Source organism: Panthera onca, chromosome D3 (assembly GCF_046562875.1).
Source record: "Panthera onca isolate mPanOnc1 chromosome D3, mPanOnc1 haplotype 2, whole genome shotgun sequence".
Taxonomy (NCBI): domain Eukaryota; kingdom Metazoa; phylum Chordata; class Mammalia; order Carnivora; family Felidae; genus Panthera; species Panthera onca.
In genome coordinates, this window is record NC_138350.1 from 13,277,606 (window position 1) to 13,298,258 (window position 20,653).

General features: G+C 44.4%; 1 protein-coding gene across 4 annotated transcripts in view; it reads right to left on the bottom strand.

Annotated features, from left to right (window-relative positions):
• KSR2 (kinase suppressor of ras 2) overlaps positions 1-20,653 on the bottom strand; it is a 440,326-nt gene that overhangs the window by 350,049 nt on the left and 69,624 nt on the right. The window lies entirely within an intron of this gene.

Below are 20,653 nucleotides of genomic sequence, written 5' to 3' on the forward strand. Positions count from 1 at the left end.
GTTTATTTATTTTTGAGAGAGACAGAGCATGAGTGGGGAAGTGGCAGACAGAGAGGGAGACACAGAATCCGAAGCAGGCTCCAGGCTCTGAGCTATCAGCACAGCGCCCGACGTGGGGCTCAAACCCACGAACTGTAAGATCATGACCTAAGCCAAAGTCAGACGCTTAACCGACTGAGCCACCCAGGCACCCCTACATATCTTTATACCTGCAGACACTCTCTGGGAGGATTCCTAATATTCCAGGGAAGGGAAGAGTGAGGAGTGGGAAAGAAAGGTGGGAGAAACATTTTTTTGCTTTTTTTTTTTTTTAGTTTTTAACTGAAGTATAATCAACCTACAGTATTGGATTCGTTTCAAGTGTACAACCCAGTGATTCAACAATTCTATGTATTATGCACTATCATAAGTGGGGAAGGGCAGTGACATCTGTCACCGTACAAAGTGATCACAATATTATTAACTATATTCCCAATGCTGCATTTTTCATGGGATTAAGAGGTACAAACTTCCAGGTATAAAATAAATAAGCCACGGAGATGAAAAGTACAGCAGAGAAACGTTTCATTTAAACCCTCTTGCACTATGTGAATCTTAATTCACATGCAAATATTCACAAATTCACAAATTCTTTTAGAAATAGATGGACGTGAACCCACGCTTATAGAGAGATGCCTTGACACAAGAAAGGAAAACTAGTTATATAAAAACTAGCAACATTAACAAAAGAAAGGCAATCCACGTGCGCGTGAGCAGAGAACGGTTCGGAAGACACGCCCCCGGCTGCTAACGAGCGACAGGAGACTCTGTGGATGGGGTGAGGAAAAGTGGTTAAACGTAAATATATTTTTGCTTGGTTTCACTCGTTACCCAAAGCATACTGTCATCGTTATAGCTTAAAATATATTTGCAGGCTCCTGGGTGGCTCCATCAGTTAAGCGTCCGACTCTTGATTTCGGCTCAAGTCATGATCTCACGGACGGTGAGGCACAGCCCAGCAACTCTCAATCCCTCTCTCTCTGCCCCTCCCCTGCACGTGAGCACACGTACGCTCTCTCTCTCTCTCTCAAGATAAATAAACATTTAAAAATAAAATAAATTTAATAAAGATCATTAAATGAAACAAAAATGAAATCCGTAGGTGTGTAAATGCCTTTGGCATTTCAAAGCACTGTCAGCCAACATTTATTAGGGAGGCAATCCTGGAATTCTAAGACCACAAAATTCGGAGCGGGGGATGATGGGAGTGGGCATCCGTTGCTTCTGTTCGGCCAGTCTGCGTTCCCCTCTTGCTGAAAAGAGTATTTCAACTTTCTTTGGGGAACCTTCCTCCTTGGGATCCCAGTCCATATGGTTCCGGTAAGGCTGCTTTCACCAACCCACTTCACCCGGGTTGCAGGGTGGGCACGTGACCCAGGCCTGGCCACGGCATTTGGATCAAGGATAACAAGTGAGCCAGACTGGGTCCCACAAGGACCCTCCCCAGCTACCCTTCCCAAGTGCTCAGGAGACAGCCCTCACTTCCCTTTTCAGTTGGGGGTGGGGGAGGGATATCATCAGAGCAGAAGGTGCCCAGGGCCAGCCCTGCTGACATATGGGAGAGCTTGCCTGAGACTGAAGCCCATTGGAAGAAACCAGAAAACTCATTTTTCTTCAAGAGTCTTTTGTTTATCTTGGGGACAGCGCAAGCTGGGAAGGGGCAGAGAGAAGGGGACAGAGAATCTGAAGCGGGCTCTGCGCTGACAGGCTGACCAGCAGTGAGCCCGATGTGGGGCTAGAACTCACAAGATCATGACCTGACCCAAAGTCAGACGCTCAACCAAGGGAGTCACCCAGGTCCCCCCTGAAAGCTCATTTTTAAGTTAATATTAATTTGATTCATCTTACTAATAAAATGAAAGTCGCATTCTTCTCGGTAAGTCTACGTTCCATTGCAATAGTGGCACAAAATTACATCAAGCTAATGTATCAATGTTCCAATTCTCATTTGAAATCTCAATCTAGAGTTTTGGGAGTTTTTTAAGTTTATTTATTTTGAAAGAGAGTGTGTGCACAACAGGGAAGGGACAGAGAGAGAGCGGGGGGCGGGGGGGGGGGGGGAATCCCAAGTAGGCTCCACACTGTCAGCACAGAGTCCAAGGTGGGGCTTAATCTCACGAACCATCAGATCATGACTTGAGCCAAAATCAAGAGTCGAACATTTAACTGACTGAGCCATTCAGATGCCTCTCAATCTAGAGCTTTAGAATCAAAAATGCCAAAAAGAATGTTTTTTCTCTAACTTACTTCTGAATGAATAGGGTCTGATCTATCAGTACATCAGAGCAAGGCTTTCGACTAAGATGTCTACAGAACTCTCCCGTCTGTCTTTTCATTTTCTGACTAGTTTTAACCATTTTCTTTACACAGGTACAAAAAAACAAAACCAAAAACACTTGAAAGAAATATATTTTCATGTGTACACAATCATTCTTTGATTTCTAACACAAAAATTTTCCAGCCCCAGCTATGGAATCAGCCCTCTCTCCAAGGGAGCACTGACTGGTTCCTCTAAGTGGGAAATGGTATTTAGAAGCCAAGATTTGGGTGCTTGGTGTGCTTACTGATGTTGGGGTATCATCATTTCCAATCCCCTCAGTGGACAACCTAGGCAATATATGTGTGCATGTGAAATGCATCTACGTATATGTCGATGTGCAAGTTTATGCCTATATTTATTTTTTCATCTATATGCATCGATAATCAATACCTCCAATCACAATCCAACACCATAGGGTTTATTCTATTTTTTTTCTTCCCACATCTGTATCACTCTTCTCAGGCAGTGAGAAAAACAATCCTCAGTATTTTTATTTATTTGCTCAATCTGCTGAATTTAGTTAACTTCCCAGTGCATTGGACCATTGTCCTGCTTGGATGTTCCAATCATGGGCCTCTGTTCCTGCTGGACTGACTTCTTACTCAAGCATCACTGCCTGTCTTGTGGAGATTTTCACATATGTCTGATTTGTACAAAGTTTTCTTACTTTTTGCCTATTTACCCTAATGAATAGAATTTCCTTTTTTCCTCATCCTTTCCTGAGTTCTGTCACCTCATTTTTGAGATTAAGTTATTTTTTCAGATCCTGACACAGGTCAGTGGATTCTCAGATCCTAAACCCAGACATACTCCCATCTCTGCTTTGGTTTATAAAAATTAAATTGATCTAATGTCTGTGTGAAATGTCCAAAATGGTATTTTAAATTTTATTTCACTGAAATTAAAAAATGGAAGCCAGGGGCACCTGGGTGGCTCAGTTGGTTAAGCATCCGACTTTGGCTCAGGTCATGATCTCATGGTTTGTGAGTTCAAGCCTCGCATCGGGCTCTGTGCTGACAGCTCGGAGCCTGGAGCCTGCTTTGGATTCTGTGTCTCCTTCTCTCTCTCTGCCCCTCCCTGCTTGTGCTCTGTCTCTCAAAAATAAACATTAAAAATTTTTTTTTCTAATAAAAAAATGGAAGCCATATAAAATATTTTTCTGCTAAATATAACTGCTATTTTAATAGACATACACTTTACTTTAAAATGAAATTTTAGGGGTGCCTGGGTGGCTCAGTTGGGGAGTGTCTAACTCTTGATTTCGGCTTAGGTCATGATCCCAGGATGATGGAATTGAGCCCTGCGTCAGGCTCCATGGTTAGCATGGAGCCTGCTTGGGATTCTCTCTCTGTGTCTCTCCCTCTACCCCTCCCCCACTCACATGCTCACACATGCTCTCTCTCAAAAAACAAATAAATAAATACAATTGAAATTTTAGCACCTGAATTGAGACGTGCCAAAAGTGTAAAATCCATACCACATTTCAAAGACTTAGTAGGAAAAAAAATAATGTAAAATATCCCATTAATATTTTTATACTGATTACATGTTTAAATGATAGTATTTTGCATATACCGGATTAAATAAAATACATTAAAATGAACTTCATCTGTTTCTTTTTAATGTTTATGTTTGAGAGAGAGAGAGAAAGAGACAAAGCATGAATGGGTGAGGGACAAAAAGAGAGGGAGACACAGAATCCGAAGCAGGCTCCAGGCTCCGAGCTGTCAGCACAGAGCCCGGCACAGGGCTTGAACTCATGGACCAAGAGGTCATGACCTGAGCCGAAGTAGAGGCTTAACCTATTGAGCCATCCAGGCTCCCCTCATCTGTTTCTTTGTTAATGTGGCTACTAGGAAATTTAAAATTATACACTTGGCACACATCTGGCACTCTCAATGTATTTCTAAACGACAGTGTTGCTGTAGGGTTTTATACTAAAGAAATAAGTAAGTATATTCATGAAGCTTTGCTCTAAGTTGATAATAGCCATGAAAGATTGGAAACAATCCAACTCTTCAACAATAGGGGATGATGTAAATAAATTACAATGTGTCCATATGATCGCATATCATTAAAAACAATATATAAAATATGTATAATATTTATAATGTATAAATAATGCATGAATTTTATAAAACTATACATGTACAGGTGCATAGAAAAAGACAGGTGACTAAGATTACTAAGATTAACAACAATTATGATTAAGATCAAGATTATTAATAATGAGATTACTAATAAGTATTAAGATCACTAAAATTATTATAATTAAGATTAGTAAAGATTATTAACAATGAGATTAATAAATATTAAGATTATTTATTGAGGGGCACCTGGGTGGCTCAGTCAGTTAAGTGTCCAACTTCAGCTCAGGTCATGATCTTGACGTTCAGAGTTCAAGCCCCGCATCGGGCTCTGTGCTGACAGCTCAGAGCCTGGAGCCTGCTTCGGATTCTGTGTCTCCCGCTCTCTCTACCCCTCCCCCACTCACATTCTGTCCGTCTCTCTCTCAAAAGTAAATAAATATTTAAAAAGTTTTTCTAGGATTATTGATAGAGATTTCTATTTGCTTCTCAATAGCGAAATTAGAAAATACAATGTATAGGGGAGCCTGGGTGGCTCAGTCGGTTAAGCAGCCGACTTCGGCTCTGGTCAAGATCTCACAGTTCATGAGTTCGAGCCCCGCATCAGGCTCTGAGCTGTCAGCAGAGCTGAGCTGGAGCCTGCTTTGGATTCTGTGTCTCCCTCTCTCTCTGCCCCTTGCCCACCCTTGCTCATGCTCTGTGTTTCTCTCTCTTTCAAAAACAAACATTAACAAAAACACAAAGGAACTGGTGTCATATGAGACAATGCTAAAAAAGAAAACACAATGTATATGTGTTACCTGCTTATTAATGGAAAAATGTTTAAAATGAGCAATGGTTTTTTTAGCACCTATGCTATCTAGTTCCAGCAAGAGGGGGACAAACCATTGAGAATGCCACAAGAAGGCAATTTGATTTTAGTCTCAGTTTTAATAGTCACTCACTTTGATTCAGGGATTGCACTTCTAGGAATGCACCCCACAGAAATACTTATACACATGCACACATGGGATAACGGCTGGCTTGTTACTGAAGCAGAGTTAGTCATTTTAAAACTTGAAAACAGTGTTTTAAAAAGTACATTGGTGCGCCTGGGTGGCTCGGTTGGTGAAGCGTCCAACTCTTGATCTTGGCTCAGGTCATGATCCCACGATTGTGAGATGGAACCCCAGGTCGGGCTCCACATCGACAGCACAGAGCCTGCTTGGGATTCTCTCTCCCTCTCTCTCTCTGCCCCTGCCTGGCTTGTGTGCGTGCATATTCTCTCTCTCTCTCTCTCTCTCTCTCTCTCTCTCTCTCTCTCTCTCTCAAATTAAATAAATAAACATTAAAAAAAAAAAGGTACAGGGGTGCCTGGGTGGCTCAGTCAGTTAAACGTCCAACTTCGACTCAGGTCATGATCTCACAGTTCGTGAGTTCGAGCCCCGCGTCGGGCTCTGTGCTGACAGCTCGGACCCTGGAGCCTGCTTGGGATTCTGTGTCTCCTTCTCTCTCTGCCCCTTCCCAGCTTGCAGTCTGTCTCTCTCTGTCTCTCTCTCTCAAAAATAAACATTAAAAGAGAGAGAGAGAGAGAGAGAGAGAGAGAGAGAGAGAGAGAGAGAGAGAGAGAGAAGAAAGAGCACAGCGGATCTCTCAGACCCTGAGATCACACTATCTTTTACTGGCAGTAAGTGCACTTTGCAGACTCGCTTCCTTTGCACTGATTTGAGGGCTCATTAATAACTGAAAAACCAGAAGAGCACAATATAGAACCAGAGGAAGATGACGCTACTGTGTCAGTCTTTCAGTTTTCATTTCATGCTAGCGTGTTGGAGTAAGAGGCAGTGTCTTACTCCAGGGAAGAGCCAGAACCTTCGGCACCAGAACCAGGCTACCCTGAGCTCCAATCCCTGCTGCACTGCTCACAACCTCACATACGTTTCAAAACTGCTCTAAACCTCGTTTTTTTTCACCTGAAAAATGAAGATTAAAGGGCACCTACTTCACAGGATTGTGGAGAGGGTTAAAAGGGATTTTTCGTGCAAAGTGGCACTGAAGAACCACTCCGAATCATAGCTGTGGTGCTGATTTTGTGCTACATAAGTCACAAGCATCTTCCACAGTTACCTTGGAGGGGTTATGCCCCAAATTTACTAACTACCACCATCCCCAAAAGCATTTCCAAAAAGTTAAAATTAATCTGTTTCAAAGGTATATTCTTTTTTTAAAAGATTTTTTTAATGTTTATTTATTTGAGAGAGAGAGAGAGAGTGGGGAGGGGCAGAGAAGGGCGGGGTGGCGGGGGGGGACAGGGGTTCCGTGCTGATAGCACAGAGCCCAATGCAGAGCTTGAACCGTGAGATCGTGACCTGAGCTAAAGTCAGATGCTTAACCTAAGCCACCCAGGCACCTTTCAAAATGTATATTCTTTAAAGATCAAATGTATCCTTTCTCCAAAGTTTAAAACGTACAAAGTTATACTGTAAGAAAATGTGCTTTTGGTTGCGTTTAAAAAAAAAAAAAACTGTCGGGGCGCCTGGGTGGCTCGGTCGGTTAAGCGTCTGACTTCGGCTCAGGTCATGGTCTCACGGTCCATGAGTTCGAGCCCCGCGTCGGGCTCTGTGCTGACCGCTCAGAGCCTGGAGCCTGTTTCGGATTCTGTGTCTCCCTCTCTCTGACCCTCCCCCGTTCATGCTCTGTCTCTCTCTGTCTCAAAAATAAATAAACGTTAAAAAAAAATAAAAAAAAAACTGTCTTCCTAATTCATCATTTAAATCTTGATTCTGAAATTCATACGATTTAAGTCCACCCAACTTAGAGAAATTGCTTAAAAGTAATACATGCTTACTTTGTTAACAATACCTATAAAGTTGGGATTTTTGCTAACTGGCCTTCCTCAGGCTTTTCTCCTAAATAAAGAGTTTTACTGTTTATTATTCTATGCCTATATATGCCCGTGTTGGATTTCAAATATGGCAAAAGAAATAAGAATGTGCTGGGGCGCCTGGGTGGCTCAGTCGGTTAAGCGTCCGACTTCAGCTCAGGTCACGATCTCACGGTCTGTGAGTTCGAGCCCCGCGTTGGGCTCTGGGCTGATGGCTCAGAGCCTGGAGCCTGCTTCCGATTCTGTGTCTCCCTCTCTCTCTGCCCCTCCCCCATTCATGCTCTGTCTCTCTCTGTCTCAAAAATAAACGTTAAAAAAAAAAATTTAAAAAAAAAAGAAATAAGAATGTGGCTTCTTGACATAAATAAAAACAATGCTATCTCAACTTCTTTTTTTAAGTTTATTTATTTATTTTGAGAGAGGGAGAGAGTGCACACACACATGAACAGGGAAGACAGAGACAGAGAGAACCCCAAGCAGGCTCTGCACGGTCAGCACAGAGCCCGACACAGGGCTCAGTATCACAACCCCAAGATCAAGAGTCGCACGCTCTTCTGAGACAGCCAGATGCCCCAGGTTTCTTATACCTTTAATTAAGCATTCAGTGTCACAGAAGATTGAAAAACCAGACTAAGCCCTGATGTTGAATGGCAGGAGTGGGGGGGTGGCATGTCAATACCCTGCTCAAACACCCATTCTTGAATAACAGCACCTCCCAAGTGTGGGTACCACTGATAACTTGAGGAGTTCCCCAGGCGTGACTTTAAGTAACAATAGATCCCATAGTAAGAGTGTCCGTCTCTATCCAAATCTCTCCTCACCCCTCTGACCATATATCCAGGAAGCAATCTCTACTCGGTGACACTGCATCTCTAACATTTGCTAATCTCTCTTTACCATAGAGAACAGGACACAGCCTTGGGCAGGTAACTAGTGAGCACAAAGTAATGACACTTTTGTTTTCATTGTGTTTATTTTCTTGACTGCCTTCCATTTAGGGCAAGTGGTACCAGTTTTCCATTATGCTAGTTGCATAATGTTTTCTTTTTAAATATATGTATGTTTTTAAAAATTGAGTTGGCTTGGGGTGCCTGGGTGGCTTGGTCAGTTAAGCGTTTGACTCCTGGTTTTGGCTCAGGTCATGATCTCGCGGTTCCTGAGCTCGAGCCCCGCATCCGGCACCACAATGAGCATGGAGCCCGCTTGGGATTCTCTTTCTCTCTCTCTCTCTCTCTCAAAATAAATAAATTTCTTTTAATAAAAAGTAAAATAAAATTGAGTTGGCTTAAAGTCCATACGAAGATATGGCAAAAAGCACAATGGTGGCATCCAGCTAATGAGTTTGGGGAATACTGTTCTATAGAATAACATTCAAATTCAGACATTATCCGGGGCTCAACCGCAGTCCATTTCTCCTTCCTCATCTCTTTCATTTCCATCCAATTCCCTAACATAGCACCTCAAATGTCGCCTCTCTATGATTTTGCTCAGGCTCCCCCCTCTGGAAGTCCTTTCTATGCCTCCCTGTGGAAGATTATACAGATGCCCCAATTCCTCTACGCCTCCTGCCTCCGTACCTTTGCAATGTGCCTCTACAATTAGCTCACAAGACAGGCAGAGTCTGCGCCCATAACTCTTCCATCAGTTGGCAACGCTTCTTGCCTCAGCAGTAGAAAAAGGCGTTGCATGTTTCTGCTTGCTGTCTTAGACCTGCCATCTCCAAGAGGATGCGTCCAGGCTAATCGGTGAACCAGCTGAAGGAGGAGATACTACACAGAGCCAAGTCAAGTCTGCCCGAACATCCCAGACAAAGCCATCTCAGCTCAGGCAACAGTCAACTGTTGCCTGGCTGTTGGCTGTGAGCGAGCACAGCCAAGATCAGAAGAACTGGGAGTCTGCAGTTGACCCCCTGAAGCATGGTCAGTGAATGTGTACGTTGTATGCAACTAAGGCTTTGTGGTTGTTTGTTACACAGCATTAGTGGGATACACAGCTAACTGAGACACCGCTCCATCCACTCATAGAAATCTGACTTTTTCTCCAGAGTCCATCTCAAATGTCACCTTCTTCAGCAAACCCTTATCAAATCTTCCCTGGCAATTTCCTTTTACCTATTCTGTCATAAAATTTATCCCAGTTTCTCTTGCATTTTAACCAGTTGATAATGGGGGTACCTGGGCGGCTCAGTCGGTTAAGCATCTAACTCTTAATTTTGGCTCAGGTCATGATCTCACAGTTGTTCTGAGATTGAGCCACACTGAGTGTGGACCCTGTGCGGGATTCTCTCTCTCTGCCCCTTCCCCATTCATGTGCTGTCTCTCTCTCTCTCTCTCTCTCTCTCTCTCTCTCTCTCTCAAAATAAATTAATAAGCATTAAAAAAATAACTGGTTAATAATGAAGACATTGGATATCTTAAAGGGTGAAGGAGCCCTTTCTAGATCTGGAAGTGTAAATGAAATAAGCATGAGTGTGGAAATAAAAGGCCCATTATTGTGCACTTTCACGTGCCAAGCCCCGGCTGAAGGGCTAACATGCACCCTAGCAGGATATCCACCCATTCTCAGAAGTGGATGTTGTGAAGATCTACAATTTACAGGTGGAGAAATTAGGCACAGAGAAGTTAAGTCGTCTGTTTATAATCGCACAGCTAGTAAGTAGAGAGCTGAGATTCAAACCCAAGTCTGATTCCAAAGCCGCAATATTGCAGAAAGGATAACTTTATTTTAACTTTAATTACTTAACAAGCATTTTTTTGTTTAAAAAAAAAAAAAGCTAGACCATTTCAGGTAAGGCCAAGCCAGGCTCCCTTTGCTCACTCAGCTAAGGCTGGCTGTCTTCTCCCTGGAGGTAATGGAGGTAACTACTGAGACCAGTTTGTCCAGCCCTTTTTCTATGTACATTCATGTGTGTGTGTGTGTGTGTGTGTGTGTATGTGTGTGTGTGTGTGTGTTGTGTGTGTGGTGTGTGTGTGTGTGTGTGTGTGTGTGTGTGTGTAAACTCTGCAGCAGAACTGGATGTGTAGGGTTGTTTTTTCTTTTTTTTTCATGTAAATTGTACCTTATTTTTTGTTCTCAGTAGCAAGCCTCGAGAATCTTTCCCTGTTAGTTCATACAGATCTATCTCATTCTTTTTTAATCTTCTGCATGAAGGATTCCTTTGATAGCAGGGTCAAAAGCCCATGATGGGAGCAGTTCTGTGATGTCTGCTGGGGGCATCTTTGTCGGCTATGACAAAGCATTTTCAGGAATAATAGCTGGGAGAGCAGCCACCATTTACTAAATACTTGCGGTGAGCCTGGCGCGGTGGGGTGAGTGCTTTGAGTGTGTTTGTTCACGTTTAATCCCATGCAACAATGCTAGCGGTGAGGCTGGGGTTCTGAGCCCATTCTGTGAACAAGAAGACTGAGGTGTCCACAGGTTAAACGACTTACCCAGATCCACACAACAATTTAAGTAAGGGAGCCACGGCATGATCTAGAGCTCCCTCCCTGAACGAGGATGCTGCACCACGGGTTGCTCATGGGTCCTTCCCACAGAAGTGGAAATCCAAAGTCGGCATGGACCCTTCACGCATCTCGGGAAGGTCCCCACGTATCGTGGGAGAAGTGAGTTTATAAATTCCAGTTCCGAGACTTTGGCAGGTCATGTCAGCTCCCTGAGCCCCTACTTTCTCATTGGTAAGATGGACATATTCCTCCCAGGCCTGCCGAGACATCACGTGAGATACTGTCTGTGCGGAAGGCAGGCTGAGCCCTCCCCCGACACAAATACCGTGCCCTAACTCTCTGTTGAAGGAATGTTTGAATTCTGGGAGGTGTTTCCAGAGTCACCCAGAGACCAGACCCACACCTGCCCAGGACCAAGAACCCAGGGGCATCCCTCACTCTGATGCATTAGGAACGAGGCAGAGAGATGGGTTTAGGAAGCAGACGGAGTAGGGAAGAAGGGCAGGGAGGGCAGCCACAGGACCAGGGCTTCCCCTTGAGGCAAAGAGGAACAAGAATTCCTGTCCTTTCAGGACAAGAGCGCAGCTCATCCAAGCAGGGGGAAATCCCAGAAACCCACCCTAAGCGTGAAGCTGGACTAGGCAGAGAGTGAACAACACTTCCCAAATGGGTACCCTGGGAATCAGCAGCTGCCCCCACCAGGTCCCCAAGATTGGTGGTTAGAATAACAGCAGCAGTGGGGCGCCTGGGTGGCGCAGTCGGTTAAGCGTCCGACTTCAGCCAGGTCACGATCTCGCGGTCTGTGAGTTCGAGCCCCGCGTCAGGCTCTGGGCTGATGGCTCGGAGCCTGGAGCCTGTTTCCGATTCTGTGTCTCCCTCTCTCTCTGCCCCTCCCCCGTTCATGCTCTGTCTCTCTCTGTCCCAAAAATAAATAAAAAACGTTGAAAAAAAATTAAAAAAAAAAAAAAGAATAACAGCAGCAGCGATCAGCCAACAGGGGTTCTCCCCGAGCCAAATGCTGTGATAAACATTCCTTATGAATTGTCTATTTAATTTTCACAGTGACACGGCCATACAGGTCCAATTGATGCCCCGTTTAAAGTTGAGAAATGGTTAGGTTGCATCTCTGGGTTATCGCAGGTGAGATTTATTTACTTATTTCTGTGCATGTATATCTTACAATTTTTCCATAAGCTTGAATTAATTATATGATAAGTGGCTGCATATCTCATGAAACTCAGACATTTACCAACAAGAGAGACACAGGCATTGTCAGCCATTTCATTAAGTTTTATATTTTTACTGTATTTCTGAAGATTACATGAAATCACGTGTATCAATACTTGATATCTATCTATAGATATAGATATAGACATATGATAGGTAAAATGTCAACCATTTCATTAAATAAGTTTGCATATAAACGTTTATGGGGTGCCTGGGTGGCTTAGTCACTTAAGCGTCTGACTCTGGATTTGGGCTCAGGTCATGATCTCACGGTTTGTGGGACTGAGCCCCATGTCGGGCTCTGGGCTGACACACAGAGCCTGCTTGGGATTCTCTCTCTCTCTGTCTCTCTGCTCCACCCCACTTGCTCCCTCTCTCAAAATAAACATTAAAAAAATTTATATATAAAAATTCATATATAGGGGCGCCTGGGTGGCTCAGTCGGTTAAGCGTCCGACTTCGGCTCAGGTCATGATCTCACGGTCCGTGAGTTCGAGCCCCGCATCGGGCTCTGTGCTGTCAGTTCAGAGCCTGGAGCCTGTTTCAGATTCTGTGTTTCCCTCTCTCTGACCCTCCCCCATTCGTGCTCTGTCTCTCTCTGTCTCAAAAATAAACGTTAAAAAAAATTTTTTTTTAATTCATATATATAACTCTGTTATACATGTAATAATTTATACTGTGTAGAGCTATAGGCATAACTATATAACTATATATAATATATATAGTTGCATATCTACTAAGCATTTCATAGACATTATTTCATTGAATCTTTACAAAGTGATATCCCATTTTACAGATGAGGAGACTGAGGGCCATAGAGTCTTTGCAGCTCTCCAAGGTATCAGATGATTTTACATATTAGCTTCCTCCTTCCCCAAGTTCCTGACCATAAGAATCATCTGGATGTGTCTGTTCAAAAATCAACCTTCCAGACCCATTCCCTAGAAAGTCTGATTCAGTGAATCTGGGGAAGGGCCAAGAATTCTAAAAAACACAAGCATCCCAATGACTCTGAGGGTCAGGCAAGCATAAGAGACCTCCATCTACTGTTGCATTATGTAATGAAAGCAGTTTGTTTCCCTGATACGCTTAAGCATCCGGATCCTTAGGCAATAAAACCAGGGCACAAACTGAGTTCTGGAAGACGGTGCAGCACCCTAGCCATGCAGTTCCCTTCCAGAGCTGTGGGTTCCTGTGAGCAGCAGGCATTTACAGAGCAGCACTGAGGCACACGACCCCGTCCAGGGCCCCGGGGATCCCAAGAGCAGCCTGTACCAATCCAGGCCTGAAGGAACTCCCAGTGGGGCAGATGAGACAGACGGGCAAACACAAATCCTGAGGCCAGCTAAGAGGAGCCAGAACAGCAGAGCAGCCAGGGTTTAGCCTAGGTACCAAGGATGCAAAATTAAGAGACCAACGTGCCACGATCACAGGATGATGATTATGAGAGTTCTATGTTTAGTCTAGAAGCAAGGCTTGTCATTCATTCGTTTATAGTGTGTGTGTGTATGTGGTGGTGTTTTTTGTTTTTTTTTTTTTTTTTAAGGTGCTTTCTAAATACCAAGAGCTAGGGATACAAAATCAATTATACATCCTCCCTGCCCTAAGGCAAGGCTACACCAGCTATTCAGCTATTACAGCTGAGGAGTCCTCAGCTGTGGCCTGAGGACTCCTGCCCCAAGGCCAGCCGCCTGCCGATAAATACAGAAATTGAGAGCATTTAGTTACTTCGATAGCTATTTGACAGAGTGCTTTTATGTCTGTTGAATCTAATATTTTCAAAGTGAGGCTCGTACTTTGTTTGGGTATTTCGGTCCCTTTCATCTTTCCGCTAAGTCATTTTATGTTTTCCAAAAGCGTTGGCTACAAAGTATCGGGAAAACAAAAACGCTGATTCTTTGCCCCAGAGGGTGTGAGGGGCACTGACCTCCACACTCGGGGGTGGGAGGGGGACGGTGGGGGTTGGGGAGGGGGAATTTCAGTGATAAAGCTTCATCCGTCTACGTCAGTAAATAAATTACTTTCCACAATGGTTTCGAGAATTCTCCCTTATAAGAGCACCACAACAATGCTGAAGTAGGTGTTAGATTGTTATTAACATGCTACAGATGGGGAACTGAGGCTCAGAGACATTGGAATCCTGCCGAGATCACACAACTAAAGAAGCACCACGTCAGAATTTAAACTCAGGGTCTGATTACCAGTCATGTGCCTTCTTCACAAGAACTCTGTGTTGAAGCAGAGGGTCCGAACAGCCTAGAGGTCAAGTTTGAGATGCGCAACTGGAAATGGTCTTTGTATGTCCTCACCCTGCCGGGTGCCCTAATTTATTTTTAGGTCACCCTCAATTCAAGTCCATGCAGAGCTGAACTGTAAAAGGTCCAAAGATTCCACCTGCAAGTGACGAAACACAGCACTCCTGGAAATAGCACATCCATGCCGAACCCACCACCTGCCTTTGCAGGGAGGGTGCAAAATAAGGTCTCTGGGCCTTGGGGTCCTAAGGATCCTTGGAGTCTCAAGAGATAAGAATGCAGAGATGTAGTTCTCTATCTGCACACCAGGGGGCAGCCTGGCACCTTCCACTGCAGATGGAAAAATTTTTCAGACCCTCCTGGATCTGAGCATCGTCAGTGCCTTATTACTGTACTCTGTATTAGCATGATGGGAAATTTAGCCGCATAAACAACAAAAAAATTGTTTAAAGTCAAGACATGTGACAGAGCTATAAATAATCATGTCTGAAATCTCTAATGTGAAATGGGGGAACTTTTCACTTAGAATCTCAACCAAGATAAACCCTACCACCCATGGACAAGCCCCTGGGGTTTGGTTTGCTGGGGCCCAAAACCATCAGTGCTTAGGTACTATTTTGTTTTGTTTTATTATTTTTTTAAGTAATCTCTACACCCAATGTGGGGTTCGAACTCACAGCCCAGAGATCAAGAGTTACATGCTCTTCCAACTCAGCCAGCCAGGTGCCCCTTAGGGGCTTTTTTTTTTTTTTTTTTTTTTTGAAAATAACTGAAGCAAGGGTCACTGGGTGGCTCAGTCGGTTAAACATCAGACTTCAGCTCAGGTCATGATCTCACAGTTCATGGGTTCGAGCCCTGCCTTGGGCTTTGTGCTGACAGCTCAGAGCCTGGAGCCTGCTTCAGACCCTGTGTCTCCCTCTCTCTCTGCCCCTCCCTCACTCATGCTCGCTCTCTCTCTCTCTCTCTCCCTCTCTCAAAAATAAATAAATGCTTAAAAATTTTTTTAATAAAATAACAAAAGCAGAGTATGTGAAAGCTGGAAGGGAGGGCAGGGCAGATTGAGCATCTATCTTCTAGTGACCTTTCACAAATCGCCTTCACATAAACCTCACGGCAACACCAAGGGGAGGGTCTCATCTCCTACCCATTTTACACACGAGGAAACTGAGGCTCAGAAATGTGGCATCCCGGGCCTTAAAATCACACGGAGGGAGAGGCAGGCTCCAGAATGCTCTGTACCGCTCAGGGCTGCCTGTCGGCAAGCACCCCACTATTGCTGCCTTCTGGCTACCAGGCACCGGCCAGCAGCAGAACACTGGAGCCATGAACCCACAGCGCCCCACCTCTGCACTTCTTCCTGCTGCCCGGAGCTCCTCCAGCTGCAGGCACAAATGGCACTTTCCTACCCTTCGGGTGCCACCCCTTCCCACCCCCCACCCCCCCGCGAATGTCACCATCACACCACCCTGCTTTTTTCCTCGGTAGCACTTATCGTTAGCCCACAAATGATCCTGTTGATTGGTTTCCATGGTTACGCCCCCCCATCAGCCCCATCACACACACCCATCAGAATGCCAGCTCAAAAGAGCACCACAGGCTTTGCCCCCCCCCCATCCCCCCCAGCAGGCAGAGCAACGCCTGGCACACAGTCAGTACTCAAGACATTTTTCTCGGTGGTTCATTGCGAGTGAGGGCCAGGCCTCTCCCAGTGAGTCCCAACCCCTCTTCCAGCGGGCGCTGCACGTTCAGAACCAGGGCCCTGGCTCTAAGGCCAAGGCTGTGGGTTCCCAGGGCCCGCAGCAGGCTCAGCCACCCGACGCCTTCCCGCGGTTGCCAGGGCGACCATTGTCATAACATCCCCAGCGTTCTCTCTCGGTGGTGGGGCCAGCTGACAGGGGAGAGAATTATTCCACTGGATAACATCTCAAGTAACCCGCCCAATATGCATCCGCAGGCAAATTCCCTGCTGAGGGCTGGAGGCCTGGGGGATGCGCCCTTCCTCCTCTCTCCACCCCAGTTCCCAGTGAGGGCAGCATCCCTCAGGCAGGAGCACACAGGACCCCCCAGTCCAGGCTGTCCACCAGGCCAGGGATGCTGCCGAAGCCACCTCCTTCTGCCGGAAAATGTCCGCTGCATGCCCGCTTGGAGTCAAAACCCTCATTGCTGCTGGTGGCTTTTCCTTTTCTTTACGTTATTATTGCTAACAAACATTATAACAATAGGAGGAAAAGAGAGCTCACGGATTTAATGAGCACTTACTAGATGCCAGGCCCACTGGTAACTTTCTCACATAATCATTATTATAATTTTAACATTTATGCTATAACTCGGGATGCCTGGGTGGCTCAGTCATTGAGCATCCCACTTTGGCTCAGGCCACGATCTCGTAGTTGGTGGGTTCGAGCCCCACCTCAGGCTCTGTGCCGACAGCTTAGAGCCTGGAGCCTGCTTCCATTCTGTGTCTCCCTCTCTCTCTGCCCCTCCCCTGTTTGCACTCTGTCTCTCTCTCCCTCAAAAATAAACATTAAAAAAATTTTTTTAATATTTATGCTATAACAAAACATGCTAAAATACAGAATACAGTAGTATACATACTGTATAATATATATTTGTATATAAATCATAGATAGGAATTCATAGACCTATAATATATAATTAGAAATATAACAGTATTTATAGGATGTATTTCGAATGATAAAACTGACATTTGCTGATACTTCTTATATGCCAGCCTGAGCCTACTGTTTTGCTACATCATTATGCGAATAGTGATGCTGTTATCAATACACTATTCTATACAACAGAGTCCCAAACGTAACCATAGCTAAGTTTTACTGAGCACTTATTATGTGCCAGGCATTGTACTAAGTGCTTCATTAATATTTTCTTGCATTCACACACTAAGGGCTAAGAGCCCAGTTTTTCCCATCATGAAAATAGAAACTGGAGGCACAGAGTGACAATGTAACTTGCCTAAAAGTCCCCTGGCAAACAAGCAGAGGCCGCAGCGGCCGGCCTCCATGCCTCCTATCCCATTCCTGATTTTCAGAACACACTTGAAAATGGTCCCGCTTTACTTCCAGCAGAACCCCCTGGGGACAGTGTTAAAAATACACATGCTGAGCCCCTGCTTGCCCCAACCCACACATGCAGGACCAAATACACTCGGGGCCACAGGGGGGCTTCTCATTTCTTTTAAACAAGATCCCCAGATAGTTCCGACAAAGGCAAAAAGTCTAGAACCACTGCCTTCGGGGGTTTTTGTGTTGTCGGGTGTTTTTTTTTTTTTTTTTTTTTTAAATCACTCATTACCACTGCAGTGCCAATTAGGTGATCTGATTAAATTAATGAGTCTTGAGGGGCTGAAATTCCAGAGAGGACAGTTTCGAGTGATGTATGGAGTACCTACAATCCTAAAAAGAAGAAGAAGGGAGAAAAATAAGATGCAGTGCCCCCTAAGGCAATCTTAGGCTGGCGACAGGTGGAAATGCTCCCAACCTTTCTGGAACGAGGAGGGCCTGGGTGAAGAGTGATAAGTAATAACACACATTTTGTCCGGGGCTGACTTTTTAGGGGAGCAAAAAGCCAGCCATCTAAATCACCTCCCACTGCCCACCCCTCTGCCCTCTGCAATCATTCACCAGGGACCAAGCTGGGCAGAGAAACATAAGCTCTTAAGGTGGGGGCCCACCCTCGGAACCTACATTTTTAAAAAATCATTTATTTATTTTGAGAGAGAGATAGTGCAAGCAGGGGAGGGACAGAGAAAAGAGCGGGGACAGAGGATCCAAAGCAGTCTCTATGTTGAGAGCAAAGGCCCAACACAGGGCTCGAACTCACAAACCGTGAGAGCATGACCTGAGCCGAAGTCAAAAGCTTAACCGACGAGCCACCCAGGCGCCCCTGCACCTACATTTTGAACCATGAGACTTCTGGGTAACAAAGATAGATGTGAAAGAAAGAAAGAAAGAAAGAAAGAAAGAAAGAAAGAAAGAAAGCAAGAAAGAGAAAGAAAGAAAGAAGCAGGTATTGCACTAGAGGAAGCATGGCTGGGGAGGAATCAGGCAGAAGTTCTAGATGCCATATCTGTCATCAACGGACAGCCGGGAGACAAAGGTAGATGCAATCAGTAGCCAAAAATATCCGTGGAGGGGTTGCCCTAAGCAATATGTTGCCTTATTACCCGCTGCTTAAACTACAGGAAAAGTAGAACTAAGATCCCAGAAATAAAGACCAGAAGCATCAGGGGAAAAACACAAAACACACGGGCACTAAAAGGAAGTCTCTTTTAGGCAACAACTTAACTTTGACCATGGAAGCCTGTTCTGTCCACAGCTGCACTGCTCAGTAGTCCAGCCAGCGACTCAACATATGTGGCTACACACAAGGAAATTAAAATGAACAAAAGTAGATAAATATTTAGCACAGTGAATAAACAGTGTCAGGGCAGCTTATGGGCACCCCTGACCAAAAATCCAGAAAGTGAGAAAAAAAAAATCCAGAAAGCACCTCTCCTAGTCATTATGTGACATCAGGCAATCAGAGAATTCAATTCCCAAAGAACGTCCTTAGAATTTGAGCTTAGAATTGTGTGAGATAAACTAATTTCCAGAATGGGTTGGCATCTTTAAGTTCTGGAAAAATCTAGGATGAATAACAGACATATGAGATAATTAAACCCATAGTATTAATATTTGAATTAAAGAGCTCGAGCCTTTGGAGTATTTATTTTCTATTCCCTTAAAGTTTTAAATAATTTGGCCAGTTAGAATAAGACTTCACCTTTCTGGTTTGAAATGTGTAACTGAATAACTGACTTAGACGTGCATTTTACATTGAAATTGTGTCCAATTTATGTACACTATTGGGAAGGGGCTTAAGTAAGGCCCAGCACATTTTTATAAGCTTGATATTTTAAGATTTATACGTGCTATGTAAATAGTTGGGAAGGCTTGTTTGTCAACAATTAGAGCATGGCTTTTTTTTATTATTTATTCCTTTTTAAATGTTTCTTTATTTTTGAGAGAGACAGAGACAGAGTATGAGCCAGGGAGGGGCAGAGAGAAAGGGAGACAGAATCTGAGGCAGGCTCCAGGCCTCAAACTCACAAACTGTGAGATCATGACCTGAATGTAGGCTCCCAAGCAGGCTCCACACTGTCAGCACAGAGCCCAACGCGGGGCTCAATCTCACGAACCATGAGATCATGACCTGAGCCAAGGTGGGATGCTTAACCAACTGAGCCACCCAGGTGCCCCTAGAGTATGTTTAAAAAAAAAACAAATCCTGTATATTAAATTTACAAATATGGTTTAAATTGTTTGACAATGCTTAAATTCACTACAGTTGTCAGTGGAAGCAAAGATGATGCAAAATCCCCTCTATAGGACCGCCGAATTTGCTAGACTTAACACAAACAGGGTAATACTATATAGAAGCTGAACTAAAAGCATAACGACAGTGAGAGTATAGAACTTTTCCATAAAGGGTATGGCTTTAATAAACTGTTAATTTTAAAACCAGAAAAGAATTACATAAAAGTGAACATTCAGTTCTTCAGCTGCCTTAACCACATTTTAAGCGCTCAGTAGCCACACATGGCCTGTGGCTATTGCGTTGGACCCCACAGATACAAAATATGTCCATCATCTCATGGTGGGGAGGGGGGAGGATTCTTCTAAACCACACACCCAATTTTAGCAGATCTCTTAGGAAATGAACACCCCAAAGCCCTTTCCCTTGAACACACAATATAACTCTTTCCAAGATTTGCAGGATTATCCCTATGGCAAACGCAGGCTCCTGAAGGAAATGGGGCATAGGCATGGAGCAGATCTGAGTGGGAGAGGTGGAGAACAGAGCAGGGGCTGTGAAATTTACCCCAGAATGAGGGGAATCTGTAAAATCCCTCAGGAAGAAGCACAAAGGCTATAAACGCATCCACTAACCTCGTTCCCGTTTTATTTTATAAGGATTTTTGCCAAACTCTCAATATTACTGTCACCCTGACCCTTGCTTTATACTGAGCAGCTCTGGATGGGAAATCAGGGAGTGGTTTAAGTGATTTTTATGTTTTTTCCCCCGGTTGGTAAATTTCACACACACAGGAAAGGATTCTGACCCCAAAATACAGCTGGAAATGTTCAAATAAGCCAGAAAATGGTCCAGCCAAGATGAACCATACAATATCACTATGCTTTTTGGGGTTTTTTTAAGAGGTTTTTTATTTATTTTGAGACAGAGAGAGAGAGCACAGGAGGGGCAGAGAGAATCCCAAGCAGGCTCTGCACTGCCAGCTCAGAGCCCAATGTGGGGTTTGAACCCACAAACTGTGAGATCATGACCTGAGCTGAAATCAAGAGTCCAATGCTTAATGGACTGAGCCACCCAGACACCCCTCACTAGGCTTTTTGAAC